General features: G+C 40.3%; 1 protein-coding gene across 2 annotated transcripts in view; it reads left to right on the plus strand.

The window, feature by feature from the left end:
* The first annotated feature begins 3,070 nt into the window (after nucleotides 1-3,070).
* Nucleotides 3,071-17,311, plus strand: part of sema3d (sema domain, immunoglobulin domain (Ig), short basic domain, secreted, (semaphorin) 3D) — a 54,459-nt gene continuing 40,218 nt past the window's right edge. The window contains exon 1 of one of the 2 annotated variants that reach the window (XM_020078904.2): nucleotides 3,071-3,191. The gene's annotated coding sequence lies outside the window, so the exon portion shown is untranslated. Of the gene's footprint in view, nucleotides 3,197-17,311 lie in introns of both variants that reach the window. The other variant, XM_020078903.2, reaches the window with a different exon arrangement.

The following is a 17,311-nucleotide window of genomic DNA, read 5'->3' on the forward strand; positions in this document are numbered from 1 at the left end:
CATGTGTGTGTGCACGTGCACCCACGTGTGTGTCTACCTTACATTCCAGATGAAGATAAAAGCTCCAACCCTGACATCGCTCAGTTCTGTAAAGTAAAGCAACAGGAACTGTTCACAATTCCAGCGCATTGAACGCCATCATCTTTGGCTTTAGAATTCCCCCAAAATACAATCACATTTATGAAATGTCATCACCTGCTTACATACACACACATGAACCTCTATCTGTCATTGCCACAAGTTTTAGATAGAAAGCAGCGTGGGATCATGGGAGTTGTTGTCTTCATCACCAAATGAAAACCTATCTGACTCAAGCATAAATGTTTAAGAATGAGATAATATATTAAAGTTTTATACACACACAGCAAATGGCAATGAGTAATTATGATTCATTACGAGTGACCAATACAAACAGTGGTATGAAAAAGCTGGCTAGCTTTTCCTTCATCATTCGTCATTTACCCCAGAATTTAGAAACAAAGCCGCGGGCAAAGTGGACATGACACAATTAAAAGGCGATCAAAATGAAACGTCCTGTTATAATGGATAAAAATGTGATTTGTCTGGGTGAGAACATTGTTGGAAACATCTTGGATGATTTAAGTAAACACGATGACAAAATTACAAAGGTCAAGTAGTTTTTAGACATTTTTATTGAATGAATGAAAACTATTTTTATTTTCACTTGATGTACACAGTATTGGTTTTTGCTGCCCTGGAAAGAACACCATTAATGTTTGGCTCCTTTTGATGAGCTGGAAAGATGAATAAATCAACTGATACAAGTGTTCTACAAATGTCGCAGCACCTTTTCTGTGGATGCCATGATAAATCAAAGCCAGTGTTTGGCCTTGATTTTGTCTTGTCAGAAAATCATTTCTTTTGCTGTCCACATAATAGAGCTCTCATCCTGCTGCTCCCTGTGAATACACTGCAGGAATGTCAGAGCTTCTGTGTGTGTGTGTGTGTGTGTGTGTGTACTTTTCTGCACACCCATTTGTGCATTTCTTGTATCAGTACATGTTAGGGACCAAGCAGAAAGGTGAAGGACAAAGGTGTAGAAAGTAATTTTCCCTTTTTGATAAAATTGGAAAAAAATAAAAATAAAAAACAAATAAGTATCCATACAATTTACAAAAAATAAGAAAAGAACATCAAAATCAGGGCTCTAACTTAAATAGGTCATATAAACAATAAGACAGCTACAGCGTCAACATAACTAACAGACCTTTCTTTACCAATGACACACAGGGGTATATATACACAGGTAGACAACTAGACAGGCACACAGAGGAAACCTAATCAAACATACAACTTTAACACCCAAATAAACTTTCAACATACAAACATTAACAACCTATCAAAATAAATACATAAATGAATAGGATTAACTTTAAACAAACGATAACAAAGTCAAACAGAAAAGTTTCAACCCCTTCAAAATCTAACCCCCCCTCTTGAATCATGCTTTGGCCTCCTCCACTTCCTGTGGGCTGGACTTAAAGGGCCACTTCCTGCAGGCTTTAGGCCTTTTGCCAGCTGATCTCAAGACAAAGGGTAAGTGTTACTGCAAATTTAAAAAAAATACAGAATATTTCTACGCCAAATTGTGTGCACCCAAGTCAGAAAACAAACTGTCAATTAAATAACGATGTATAGCGTACAGAGGACTATGTGTAATGTTTCGATTGAAATGAAATGTAAAACGTGACAAAATCATAGTATCACTGAAGTGATGGTGTAACCGTCACAGCAAAGAATGTTCCTAAAGTCTCTTTCCAGCTTATGATCTGCCGTAAAGATATTTCCAGGGAACCATCACCTGACCGTTTGACCACAACTCACCATTTCATCCTGTCAAACACACAATGTTTTTCTGAAATCCTTCCCATCCACACAGTTTGCGTGGGGATTAGATAACCAATGTATATCCTGCCTCACTGGAAGGCAGACATCCAAACAGCTTTTTCTCAACAGGGTTTAGTGAAATTCTGGAATGTTTGTCTGTGTGTGTGTGTGTTTGTGTTTGTGTGTGTTACACATCTTTTTGTGCCTTTGCACATGTTCAATGAATAGGTGATGTGTGTTTGAAGTGGAGACGCACCAAACCAATTGTTGCACAGCGTTGGATGGCTTTGTTGCCACATGAATCAGGGAGAGATTGAGAATTTGAGATGCAGAGTTGAACTTAAGTAACCCATGTGTCTCACACTTTAGTTTAACTTTCCTGATTGTCACTGGCTGAACTTCTGCTTATCACTCGAGCTGTAGCAAGTCAGAAGTTACCTGAAGCGACCATGACAGTGCTTTGATTCTATGATTCTCAGGTCAACAACACTGTACCCTCCACTGAGGTCAATACGTTCTCTTTATGTTTTGCACATGAAAGTACAAGTTGGGAAATTTTATCTCCACTTTGGTGCTGCAGAGATGCTTTACAGTCCAGGATCGCCTCATCACTATAGCGTCATGGACGTTGTGACTGCTCTTGTTAAGTGAAGCCAAAGCGTCTCAATCACTATGGTGGGTGGCAGCAGTATAGGTCATTTTCATTTTTGTAATTTGTCTGGAAATTTTGGTTTTGATTAGTGATTGAGTCATGATTGAGATGACGACAGCTGTGACTGACTCACGATTCGACAAGTGATTGTATCGATGAGACCTCAACTCTTACTTTCTAGATCAAAATGGCAGCGTTCATATACGTGATAGTTATGCTTCATTTCTGCAACGTAGGAGGAAGTGGAGATGTGTCTTCCAATATTAAAGTGTATGGTTGCTTGTTTGTGAGTGGGTGAATTAAATTTTCTGATACAAAATCTAGTGTGGCCCGGTTTTGTTATTTAAAAAAAAGTGGCCCTCCAACACGATGTCTGCTAGTGGGTTTCAGTTGAATGAATCACCTGATAAACGTTCAACAAAAGTTTGAATTGGTTTTTTTCACTTTGTGTAAAGGGTTGAAATGCTTGTTAAAAAGAGGTGCCCCCAGAGGTTTTTTATTTTCATTGCAACATTATCCTAGGGGAAGGTAACGTTTGCATATCAATTGACCCTATTTTTTCCACTGACAGACAAATATGAAGATAGTTCATCAATCTAAGCTCATGCAACTTACAAAGACAAAAGGACATAAAGAGGAGAGAAGGTGATGGAGATGAGTGAAGAAAAGCAGGGACACTTCAGAAAGCAAAGCAAGGTATCCTAAATTAAAGGCAATATCATTTTTACATGCTTTACTAACTTTGGCTGTTTAAGTTTGTTCCGTTGCTTATTTTTTAGAGATATGAGCCTGGTATTGTCAATTTTGTTCTTGTTTTTTAAGAGGTTGAGTTTTTGTCGTGTCAAGGATTGGATTGACATTAATAACTATGCTGTATAACACGAACGACTGACATGATCACATTCAAACAATATAGGCCTAGTTACCACAGATATATATGTTCTTAGGTAATCGTTGTGGAACCTATAGACTACATTTAATGCAACATTTAACCTGATTGTCATGCATTACTGCTCCACAGATTATCTGTGCTACTTTCCACTATCATATTATTAGAGCTTGTGATTTTTACCCTCCAAATCTCTTTAAATACTGTTTCCATTCTTTGTGCTAAGCTAAGATAGCTTCCTATCCATTGGTTTTTTGTGTTGGATTGTAACTAAGCAGCAAAAGATTTTCCAGATTTTCCAGATTTTCTGTGTGACCTGCAAGATCCTGATTGTGACTACCATGTAGGAGACTGTGCAACATATGCCTATGTGTGCCTGGTATTACCTGTGGTGCTGGGTGATACACACACACACACACACACACACACACACACACACACACACACACACACAGAGCGTAATAGAGTTACTTTAACAGGGTCTCTCTCTGTAGACTCCTTCACTTAGCTGCATGTAAAGATGTGGACAGCTATGGTGGAGAGGATGAGGTGCATGAATAAACCCTCTGGTTTATCACTCTCAACATGTGGTCCTGTTTATAGGCACCCTGTGAAGGAATTCAAATAGACTCTTCTCCGGCTGTGACTCTGCGCTTCTATTGTTAGACCCGCGGAGATTGGGTACCTTTCTTTTGCATTCTTCGCTCTCCAAACTACATTTTCCTATTCTCTCCCCTCCAAGTCCCCCCCTCCTCGCTGCTCATAGAAAGCTATTAAAATATATGGTTTATAGGTGTGAAGTAGCTGAAGCACACTTGTTTTGGCCAGATAACAAAATCAACAATGTTGCTGTAAAATTATAGCTTTTGAAAGATTAGAACGTTTATGACTCCTTTGTAGTTTTGCCAAGAATTTGAAATGCATTACAAATTACAATCTCTGATTCTTGGCCACTTAGATGCAGCATGTTTATGCTGGATGTATCAGAGATAAATTATGGGCTGTAAAACCGAAAGCATCAATTTAAAGATGCTCTATGAGAGGAACTGTGCAGCTAGTTGATTGTTTCACAGGAGTTTGTCACATTTAGACATTGGATCCATCTTTATTGAGTTGCACCTTTGAAAATGACTTTAAATGATCTATTCTCTCTGATTGTCAGCGAAGGGTGGATTGTGTGTTGTGTTATTTTAATAATAATAATAATTTATTAATAATCTTAACTTGTTGAAAAAGTAAGTATATATATGTCAACAATTTTGCATAACCTTGGTGGGCTTCATTATTTATATATATATGAGAGAGAGAGAGAGAGAGAGAGAGAGAGAGATCTCTCTCTATATATATATATACTTGAGAGAGAGAGACAGACAACAGCTTTCATCAGTAGGTGACAAAGATGACGTGGGTCCTAATGGGGGACCATACTGTATGGGCTGCATCACATTAACAATTTAGCCCCGAATATCTATTAATCTGCTCGATAGACTCCACAAGTCAAATATTTATTAGCTCTGATTAGGAAATTCATATTTTAGATATGACTGTCTCATTCCTCTCAGCTCATAAATATTCACATCATTCCAGATGATAACCTCAAAAGATTTTAGACGAGACTGAAATTCTCTGTCAAAGATTTCGCCGTCCAGACATGTAACAGATCCTTAAAAGTTTCTTTGAACTTTTATTTGGTTGCGCGGTGAGGATTATGGATTATTACGATTATGTCAGACACTTGTTTGTACTTGACTCTTACCACAGACCTGGTGGAGAGCTTTGTGGTTAGATGCTTGATAAATCCCTGTGTACATGTCTTTTATGTGAACACCCGTTTGTGTGCACATGCATGTGTGGTTAAATGTGAGCACTGCTCTCTTACTCTCAGGTACAGATGAAATCTGCAGGAGCTGCATACAAAAGGGGGGGCAGCAGAGATAGAGAGGATGGTGTTTGCTAAATTAGCCTGAGATCAGATTGGACTGTGTGTGTGTGTGTGTGTGTGTGTGTGTGTGTGTGTGTGTGTGTGTGTGTGTGTGTGTGTGTGTGTGTGTGTGTGTGTGAGAGAGTGAGTTTGACACACACACACACACACACAGAGTTTGACTGTGTGATTGTGATTTTGTGTGTGCATTCATTGGCATAGTTGTGTCTATACAAGTTGAAGAGACCTCCTATTGGACTACATGGGTCATGGGAACCTGCTCTCTCAGGGTCTCCATTGGCCATCTCATTGCACACCCCCACTACACACACACCCACATACACATCTGAGGCTGTGACACTGGTGCTTCTCCCAGTTGCTGTTTCCCACTATCAACACTAGATCCTCTAGAGCAGAATAGCACCACTTGTTTTTGCCAATTAGTTTACAGCTCTGCATGTCTTAACCTGTATTTATTGAGGGCCACCGGTCCCACACATCGAGCTATCCTGGTGTCTTCAACACCTTTTTTCTCTATATAAATATATTTGTGCCCACAGAGTGAAGTTGCTGCAAAATTCATACAGTCTGAACAAGAGAGATTCAAAATTTAAAGAAATGCTCATCATTCCCTGTTACATTGTTCGAGTTTACAAAAACCTTCAGTTTAGCAGAATAAGTTGTTTTTTGATTTGACTCGATGATTTTGTATTTCCTAATTGGACACTGCGCTGTGGGATTTCAGTGTGTTTATGGCACTCCTCTCCTTCAAACACCATTTACTGAGTGCAAACAAATGGTTAAGGGAAAGCTACATGTTTGAAAATGACATCAAAAATTATTATCCTGCTTAGATCAGCTGACAATATGATGCATCACCTCAATTACGCTCATTTTGGGGGGTCGGATGATTTGCAATCCATTAAGCAATATGCAAATGGTCGTGTTTATTTGGAGATGTTGGGGAAGGATGGCGGTAGAAAGAGAGAGGAGAGAGAGGAGATGGAAGGAAAGGGAAGAAAAGGATTTTTGTGTAATTGGCCAGGCTACTATCCTCTGCTGTGTGCCTAATGAGGGATTCACACACACACACACACACACACACACACACACACGCACAAACATGACATTTTGCACATCAACTGCAATGGCTGTGTGGCCCTCAGCATGCAAAAGTGCTGCTATGTATAATCAATAAAATGTGACAGGGTAGAGTTTGAGGGGATTTAGGGAAATGTTCTTGTAAATTCACCTCTGGGATTGCATCTTGATTTGTGAGAGGTGTAAAGAAATTCTGTGTTTGTGGGGGGGTACATGAGCTGTAAGTGATGGGGACATAGAGCAGTTCTCTTCGAGGCGTAGTACCTCCGTCTATGCCTCAACAAAAAAGCTACGGCAACAAAGAAAAAACAAGAAAATAATTAAATAATAATAATAAAAAGAATGAAAGTGAATTGCAAATAAAAAGGTCTCATTTGGAGCATCACCTGGCCGGCCTCTGGACTCCCTCTCTGCCTCTGCATGGTGAGGGTAAGTGTACAACCTGTAATGAGCTAATCCGTGTGCAGCCGTGGTCAGGCCTGCTTAGGGAGACGGTGTTCTCTCAGGCTGAACCATCGCTGCACTGTCGCCTCTCCAACACTTAATGACTTTCTGCTCCGTGGACAACTTGGGCCAGAGAGATTACATATAAAAAAGAATGAGAGAGAGAGAGAGAAGGACAGAGAAAAGACAAAGAAGTGAGTGAGAGAAGGAGATGGGAGGTGAGCAGTGAAGCATGCCAGGTTCTCTAAGGTTGTTTAAATTGGTTCAGACTGGTGTTGATCTTTATTACTGATCAGTCGTAGTCCTGTTCTGCCCCGTGCAACATGGCTACCGCAAGCCGAACAGCTGGACTTAATTTCATCTGGCTGGCAAACCAATATTTTTGCACTGGTGAGTTTTAGAGAGCAAGACGGCAGCAGTGGCTTGAGCCTCCGGTGGCAGTGGCTCATAAATGTCCTTTCACCAACTATCTCCTCGAGCTGCTCCAAAGATCAGGGATCTGTATTTCAAGGTACAACACAAATATATACCATGCACAAATCAACCCTGACGGGCGGCAGTGGTGGAAATAAGGAGGTGACTTTAAGGAGACCTTTGTGTGGATCCAATAAACAAGATATAATGTGTATATAAGCTTTAGGGGTCCTGGTCAGCAGATTTATTTGGACTTTAGACAGACCCAAGCCAGCTGTTTATCCGTTTTCAGTTTTAATGCTAACTTAAGCAAACTGTCTCCTGGCTCCAGAGTCTAGTTTAAGGGACATGTTGGTTTTGACTGTCCCATCTATCTCTCTGGAAGGAAGTGATTAAGCATATTTCATGAAATTGTCAAACTATTGATTTAACAGAAACAGCATTTTTTCCAATAGATACATTTTATACAAAATACATTTATAGTGTTACTGGCAGCATGACTGTCTCAGGATTGACATTATTTCAAAAAGGATATTTCTAAAATATCAATGGATTGCATGTGGGGCAAGGTGTGAAAACAGTTTTTAGCCTCAGGGCACTTTCGTACCTACTTTGTTTAGTCCGATACTTCTGAATTTTTAGGTTAGTTTGAACCAAAATATCAGGTGTGAAATGTTCCACAGAACAATGGGCCAAAGTTGGATCTACTGAACCATGGTTTGGTTTGTTTGCTGTGGGAAAACAGACCAATTGCATACATTGCAATGTGAAACAAAAAGTAACCAGATCAAATATAAACAATGTCACAAAGACATTAACCATAGTCTTGACTTCAAATGTGAAAATGCCTTATGAGTTTCAGTTTTGTTTGAGCTGTGGTTTCTTTCTGAGTATTTATTATTATGATGCATCACCCTGCACTTTCACTAACCCTTATCTCAGCTGCCTGAACTTCACCAAACTTTAAGATTGTCCTTATGAGATCTGAATATTTTCTGTAAAGTTTGCAAAAGACTAGCTGGCTTTCAAACTCCACCAAAAACAAATCTGACATTTTTGTGTGGCATTGTGTCAGATCAGAGCTTCTAACCCTCACTGATGCAAATGTGTCGCCCCACCTGAATATGAAACCCTGCTCACCAATGCCACAGTGATTTCAATATCAGATGGCTCAGTCTTCTAACAATACCTCTATTATGCAAACAGATGTTCCTTGAAACATCCATCCAGAGTGGAGCTGCACTGTAAATGTAACAAACAAATGAAATGAATGCTCCTTTTTTTTTACCTCGTCGTCCCTTACCTCCTTTTTCCCCCTTGAGGCAATTACAGGCCGAGTGGAATTTGTTCATTCCCTGTGCCGCTCTTTTTCCCCGTGACCCCTGGGCTCATTCTCATGCTAAACTACTTTTCATTTGCTAACGACGTGGCACAGCTTCAGTCAGCATGTCTGAATATGTATGGAGGCTGCGAGGAGAGAACAGGTTTTATGGAGATGCGGATTCATCGCTGCTGCTTTTACTCCCGTGGTCTGCTCCATTACGGATGACCCTACGCTCAGTGCTTACAGACGGCTGAGTGTGTTTGAGTCTGGTTTGTCTACCTGCACGAGTATCTTTGCATGTGCATATGTGTACAGTAACCCCTCATTTAGTTGACCCTCATTCAGTCATTACACCCACTAATGCAGTGTATGCATGGCTCTATTCATAATAGCACTTGTCTGATATGCAAAACAAGCTCTCCGCTGCACCTGGCATCCAGACACACTCTTCTTATCAGCAACAGTCTCCTCACCCTAATTTGCTTCCTGTTTAATTGTAATAGGAAACCACTCGTATAGGAAAATGGTTTGTTTTGTCTCGCTTAATAATAATGCGCTAAAGGGTTTTTGCTGTGTGTTTGTGTGGAACAAAGGTTCTGTGGAGCTGCAGACAATGGAAAATTGTTGAATAGAAGACAGGCTATGGATAATAGAGTTGCTGATGTAATGATTAAATCAACGTTACGCTCATGTATGAAACATTGCACATGGATGAAAACCCATTGCTCGGTATTAACGTTGCAAAATCATCTCCATGTGATAAATAATCATCCTGCAATGTTTCTATTATCCAACATGTTTCCAAGTGTTCGTGTGCGCTTGTATGCCTGGTGTGTGTGTGTGTGTGTGTGTGTGTGTGTGTGTGTGTGTGTGTGTGTGTGTTAAGGTGTCTGCGTGGGCAGCTGATAGAGCAGAAGGTGTGAAAAGCGGATGTGTCCACAGGCGGCAGATAAGACAGTCAAGCCGGTCTATCCACACCTTATCCTCCCCTTGACTGCATCTAAATAAGATCAGCTTAAAGTCCTCATTTCGCCTCCTAATCGATTACTAATGCTGGCTGTAGTTTTGCTCAGAAGAAGCTGCTCCTTCACAGGGTAGGTGGATTTATAAATGGGGACAGTGAAAATTGAAAGAAATTTGAATGAGGGAATTACTCATAACTCAAAGGGAAATGTTATTTTAGAATTCAAATCTGCCTGTTTTGGTTTAACATCAGGTCAATCATGAGCCAAGTTTAGCTTGTCCTCGTAAAAAGAGGATAAGTAAGTTGTGGATTTTTAGTCCTTAACACTGCAAGCTGTCTACTTCTCCAGTGAGTGTATAATAGGGTATACGTTCACGGTCGCTCTGCTGTATGTGTGTCAGATTGCAAAGGAGGAACAAACCCTGCATACCTATCTAAAAAAAGGTTGGGAAGGGACACATCACCATGACAACACAGGGAGGAGTAGGATGTATGCCATTAAAAAGATGGAAGCAATGTTGTGCATCCTGGTATCTCATCTCTGAGCAGATGCAAAAACCGTACATTTTTGTGTATAGATAAAATAACAGCACGCTCACACACACACACACACACACACACACACACAAACACACACACACGACACATACGCTAACTCTCCCTCCAACACACACCCACCCTGCGCGCTAATCCATTTATTCAGTCCTTGCCTAATTTGCCACAGCGATGACAAACTGAAGTAATTTCCTCCACATCTTTTTATTCCAGTTCAATGAACTCTTAAACAGTTCAGCTGGAACTTTGATTACTTGCTGCTCATTTGCATACTCTTAGTTCAAGCCAGAGTGCCCTCTGTGTCAGTGGAGCTGAGGTGACCTTATGAAATATGAACCTTGCAAGCACGAGTTGCACATTTCTAACTTTTAATCCCTTCGACGAATTCCTCGTATCTTTCTGAGGAGCGTTTACAGACATGCCAAATTCAGCAGCTGCGTTCTGCGTTTGACAGTTTATCTAAGTTCTCCCAAATGTTCAGGGGGATGTGTTGAGAAAAAGAAACAGAGGTGATATGATAATGATATTCAGCAACTTGAGAAAGTGTTATCAGTATGACTCAAGCATGTCAGCAAGGGCATTGAAAGTGAAATTTAATGCATAGATAATAATGACATCTAGTGGTCACTCAGGAGAAATGTGAGGCCCATGCAACCTGTGTTCATGACAAGCACTGCTTGTTTCTCAGTCTTACAGTTTTGCTACCAAAGGTTGCAGAGCATTCTCTGTCTGCTGTGTTGTATTCCAGGTTCATATTTCAAACCACTAAACCCTTGTTTCTTTTAATCTGTCTCTCTTGTATCTTTTATCGCTCCATGCAAGAGTACCAACACACTCACGCTCGCACAGCTCTGCGAGGGCTGATTTTCCGCCGTGACATCAAATTTATTTAATCAATCCTGCGTAGCTCCAGCTGTCCAACATGAAGTATTTCCCAATTATCTTAATGTGATTTGCTCCCTGTTGTTGGCAGCTACACCACTGATTAGGATGTAAGAAGATGCTGAGTGTACACATGCACATAAACATTTTTTTCCTGTCCTCTGCACGCTCCTGTCATCGGATAGCCGCTGTGAGTAATGACAGGACACGCTGTGACAAAACGGGCAGGGAGGTGGATGAGGAGACATAAACGCCAGGAGAGGAGGGATGGTAGGATGGAGGGACCGGATGGATGGAGGGATAAAAAGGCAGACAGACACAGAGCTCTGCAGGGCCCCAGCGGAGTGTACAGCAGTGGTTCCACTGTCATCAAAACCCCAGCGTGTCCTGCAGAACGGCAGGGCAGACATCATCCTAACTACGTGGTGACAGGGCAGACGAGACGTTAAATACACATTAAGGGGCATGTCAACAACTGCAGGGAGCAGACAGACAGAAGGAATAGAAGGAGACAGAAAGAGATGACAGATCAGTATATCAAAGCCCCGGCCTCTGAGGTCTTGTGAATCCCAGCGGAGAACGCTGACTCTCTCTGCCCCTTAATCCGGTTTAATTCTGAAAGGTAGTTTACAGGAGAGGTAAGAATTTTGGCACCTAAGTGACGATGCAATGACACGATGACAGTGTGAACTCAGGTCAGACAAAAAAATGCAGCATCTGGGAAACTCTGGGGCTGAGGTGCAGAGATGTGGACATACAATGTGGAGGATCACACATGCAGCTGACAGTGTGAGTAGTGCAGCAGGTCAACTGTCAGCAGAGGGGCATTGTGACAAACGAGGGGAAGGAGGGTTACAAAGAGGCAAAACGTTGTGGTTCTCTTGGGTATTCTTTGAAGACCACCGCCCCAGGAGATGTTCTGACCCCTCGAGCTGTAACCCCCCCCCTTGTAAACTAGGTATAGGGGTAAGAGGAGAGGATGGAGATTTGTCACTGCTCTGTTTTTATAGCAGATTTCTTAAGAGCCTAGGATCAACCAGAAAACAGTAGAAAAGGAAATTTAAAGGATGAAATAGTTAAGTCATTGTGCATCATCCACTTTACTGTACAAGGTTATTATGTAGATTTGGTATACCTCAATGTACGTACTGTATTATTATTTGATCACAGACAATACATTTGTAGGCCTGGGCTTAGCTTCAGTATTAAACTGGGGAAGAAAAGATGATTTGTTTTGTTCGTGTTGTTGTCCACAGGGTGCAGACACGCTGCTACATTTTAAGATATGACCTTCTGGCTGTATTGAAATCCAAGAGACACACTCGTCTGCTCTGTTTATTTTCCTCCCTGCCCTCAGAGCCCGTGCCTCGTAATCCCTCTCCTGAGCTCATTGAAAGAAAAAAAAAAAAAAACCTTCTTTAGTCATCTTCTTGACTTAAGTAATTTGTCTTAATTAATTTCAGGCTGCCTTTTTTGGGGGGAAATACGTGGTAAATGTGACTGCAGCTCCAACTGAGCAACAGCTGCCTTTGCTTATTTATATCAACCACTTGAACTTGAGGCTGGACTGTTTGGAGCATTACAGGGGTAATTGCCTCTTTGTTCAAGCATCACATAGTGAATTGCCATAAAAAGGAGTTCTCTAACAGCAACATTAACTGTCCTAAACATCTCTATTCCTGCTGTATCTTATTCCACATGATGCAGTTTCTTAAATTCACATCTACCAGCAGCCAAAGACAACCCTGATTAATCTCTTCATGGGTGTGTGAGATCTTGGTTCGGAGCCGGTTGCCTGCACAAGGATGATCTGATCCTATGCCCAACTTCCATTTTAAAGTTAGAGCTGACATTATAATGATGTCCCTGTCCCTGTTTTTAATTTCACACTCAATAGCTTCCATGTGCTAAAGCTTAATTAGGGCATCATCACGGGAGTCTTTAGATCTATATGTCTTTGTTTGCATGTATAGGAGAGAGCGTGTGTGTATGTTTGCGTGCGTGCGTGCGTGTGTGTATATGTCCCACTGTTTTACTGTCAGAGAAGCTTTGCTAAGACACAGTTTATAACTTGCACAAAAGCAGCTCTTTTACAGTTCTTTTACCCACAGTGTGCACACTTGGAACTCTCTTAAAACACAACATCAATGATTTTCTTTAGAAAATATTAAAAACAGAAAACCTCTATAAAGAAGTTAACATCTGGAAATAAAAACAACATCGCAGCATGACTCCAGTTGCATTTTCTACACAGACCCAAGCTCTCACAATGAAGAATAAAGGGTAGTTTCATGAGCATTACATGTTCAAAAACAACAAACAAAAATACGACACAAAATGCAATTTTCACACTCGAGAATGTGCTTGTGTGATGGATGCAACATTAACGAGTATACTTAAGATAATCCCAAAATAAAAATATGAATACATGGTAAATGAATCCTTATTGAAATTTGGACAACAGTCTAAACCAAGGTTTGTGTCTTTGTTACATTGTTTAAATTTGATCCAGTTAGTTTTGGTTACACATCGTAATTTTGGCGGCAAAGTAAAGACTTTGTATGACAAACGTACATCCTGTCTGTCCCATCTATCTGTTGGTTTGTAGACATTTGTCTGACATTGGCATGTTTTATATTAAGCTATTGTATTCACTAACTTTCTTAAATAAAGTGCAGAGAAAAATTAGTCTCAATAGTAGCTTTGTTAATTGCATTGCCACAGTAATATCATTATGGTATTACTACCAGAAAAATGAACGTCCTCATAATTCAAACATTATATCGCCAAAGGCAAAAGACTACAATCAATCCCTTGAGATGCTTCTGCTTCTTTTTCTTCTATTGTTCAATGCTGTCTCAACTTCCTTCAATTGGTCTGAAAGTCCAAACTATTCTAAAAAATGTATATACTGCAAACGAACCAGTTCAGTTTGATCCAGACAGAAACAACCTTTTGAATTTTAGTCCGTTGGTCCGGATAATTGTCTGACGCACCTTTCACACCTGTTATTTGGGTTGGATTAAACTGAAAATTCTGAAGGTCCAGACCAAACAAGTTAGGTGTGAAAGTGTCGTGGATGTTTGTACAAACCAATTTTTTATTGTCATAAAAATCAGTAATCCAGTTTATTGTATCACCTTGTCAGGTTTTTGTAAAAGGCACATCATACTAATAATCAAAACAATATGACTTTATGATGTATGGAGACAAACCCTCCTAGAAAACTGAATATAATCAGTGTGCTTTATTGAGTATGGCTTTGAAGTAGCCTTTGGAAAACACACCTATTTTACAGTGTTCCAGGTGTATACTCCGAGTCTCACTGTTTGACCTGCCAGGCTCAGGACAGCTCGCAGACATCAAACACATCAAACCAGAGGCTCTGTCACTAACCACACATCAGAGCTCTCAGTCCTCTCTGGCTCCATCTGTCCTTTCATTCCTCCCAGTCACTCCCCGGGCCCACAGGGACCATGTCAGCTCTTTGTGATAAGCAGTCAACATACAATTTCCTTTTTAAAGCTAATAATAAAAGATGAGAGAGAGAGAGAGACTATGAATGTAGATTTACAACACTATAATTCATTGACAGAGTCTATAGAATCACTGCAGCTAAAGTCAGCAGGGATACAGCTCAGACGGCCCAAAGACAGTTCTAACACAACAGAGAGAGATCTGTAATCCTTGGCGTGTCCACCTCTGGGTCTCCTCCCTATTCTTGGCTCTTTCTCAACAGCAAACGTTTGCAGTCGACCGTCAACACATTTTTCTTTGCACTGTAAAACATCCAGATTTGGCTTGTGCAACAGCATCACCTGATGGCTAAGCTATTATCTTCCATCAGGAAGGTAATTACTAAACCTAACCCTATTTAACTGATATTTTACTGTTATGGCTGAATTTTAAGCATAAACAATATATATAATGTACAGACATGGATCATTTACTGTAGGTAGCCTGGTGTCTCAACGTTTAGACAGCAGAGACAAGAGCAAATAGCTCTTTGATGTCCTCAAAGCTTTGACAAAAAGAAGAGTGAATCAGTCCAGGATACACGGTGCTGCAGCTACAAAGGTGGAGATAAGAAGGGAGTTGTTTTAGTCAGTGTTGGTTTCACATTGCAGTTATAGAAGCAAAAATAATCATCTTCTGGTCTGCTTCTCTTGTATCCACATCTATCCTGTCACAAATGCTGACACATTTTATATATTCAAGCGAATCAATCATTTAAATGCAAACTCATTTCAAATTCATTCAAATTTCAAGATTTGTGAAGAAATGCAAAATTGTCAACAACCATGTCTGACTTGCATGGAAATATGTACCTGTGTAACATTCATTTCTTGTCATTTTATCTTACTTGGGAAGGCATATGAGAAGATCAATATAACTCTTATGCATTTCCTTTAAAGATTTAAGTATGAGGACATAGCACACAGCAAAATAGCTAAGTTTAACATAAAGACTGGAAAACATTCTGACTGACTGTACGAAAGTAACAAAACTTGTCCTTCAGTGCTTATTAACATGTTATGTCTTGCTTGTTTGATACATATGGAAATTGAAAGCAGCTGGTCAAGATTTGGAAACACAACTACAAGTTGTTGTCCCGCTCCCAAATCGTTAAAGATTTATCTTGAACTAAGCAGTACAGCATTGATAAAATATGATATTGTATTAGGGTAAGATAAGTTTAGACAAGATAGTTTTTAGGGCACTAGAGCGATTGGCACATGAAAAGGGTGAGTGTCAAACATTTTATACATTCATCGTATTTTGCTTGGATTGAATCTACACTTCTTCAGACCTGTACAAGAAGTGGAGATGCTATGGAAACAATCTGCCCTGTGACTTGGATTCTATCACACTAAAACATGTTAATGTACACACATTTGCTGTAGCGTATAGAGGTATGTTGAAAGGAGGAGGTGTCACATACAATGATTTGGCACATTAACCATAGCTACCGGCTATATCCTTCAGTGATACCTACAAAAACGACTGAAAGAGACATAGAGAGATAGAGGGAAACTGGGTGTTTTGTTACTTGAGAGAAAAGTTACTTACAGCAGGAGGGTGTACATTTACAAATCTGGCTTGTTCTTCCACTCTGTCAATGACTCAGTGGAACAGGTGTGGAGTATCAAGCTGCATATGACTTAACATGAATATTATAATAAGTTCCAGAGCTGTCCCTGAAAACCCCAAGCATCTTTCCTTGCATGTGAGCTGTGTATGCGAGCGTGCATCTGCATGTTTCTGTGTGTGCACAAATGAATGCAGGAAGCTAATCACATTAAATGCATTCCATATTAATGTGATTTATTGCTGTTATGTAGTCAAAACCCGATCTTGCAGACCATCAGCAGAGGGAATGAATCTATTTCAATTCTAACTACCATCAAATGCCAGAGGCTCTGGGATGTGTTATAGAAACCTGAGTTCTCCTGCTCCTTCCTAACAGATTGAAGGATTGAAGACGTTTTACTGCAAGTGATAAACCTGAATCGGCAGTTACTCCACAAAATAAAACGGGAAAGAGTAAGCGAGGATTTAAGAAGACAAAGCAAGCATTATGGGGATGCTAGCTTTACATCTTTGAGGCTCAGTCAGATCAGATGTGAATCAAAAGGCCACATTATCCTCTAAAAACAGCAATGAAATATCCACTGTTGACATTTATATACGAAAAAGAGCAACACGTCCAAATCTTGAGGGACAGTGAAGCAATATCAAAGAAAACACTGGGAAACAATGCTGATGAATGGAGGGAGAGAATATATATACTGTATATAACAGTTTCCTATGTTACTGTTCAGACTGAGAAAATGTTGTGCCAGAAGAATATGGGCGCTCTTAGTGTGTCTGTCAGTCAGAACATCAACACTCATTGGATTGTGCCCTGTCGTACACTTGGAGATAAATTACAGCAGTGACAATCATCTCACAATCATAGTTTCAACAAGAAGAGTGACTTCATAAAAGTCTGCTCATCCTGCTTCTGAGCCATAATATAGTCTCCATTGAGGATTGGTCCAAGGTTCACTGTGGCCAAAACTGAGCTGGTGGTTACTGTGGCAACACAAATAAGCTATCCCATCGCATTGGTCATTTTACAAAGGTTGGACAAGGCTTATCTTAGGTAGTGGATTACCTTAGTTTTTAGGATAATATGCTGGAAACAATGAATTCTTAACACAAACACACTCACACAAAGGTGACCTCACGCCAGACACCCCATGATTGATTACTAGCCTTGGGCTATCCCTCTGTCTGAACTTCCTGGTTCTTAGGTCTTGCTTCCTGTGAGGATC

The sequence above is a fragment of the Paralichthys olivaceus genome, chromosome 7 (assembly GCF_024713975.1).
Source record: "Paralichthys olivaceus isolate ysfri-2021 chromosome 7, ASM2471397v2, whole genome shotgun sequence".
Classification (NCBI taxonomy): Eukaryota; Metazoa; Chordata; class Actinopteri; order Pleuronectiformes; family Paralichthyidae; genus Paralichthys; species Paralichthys olivaceus.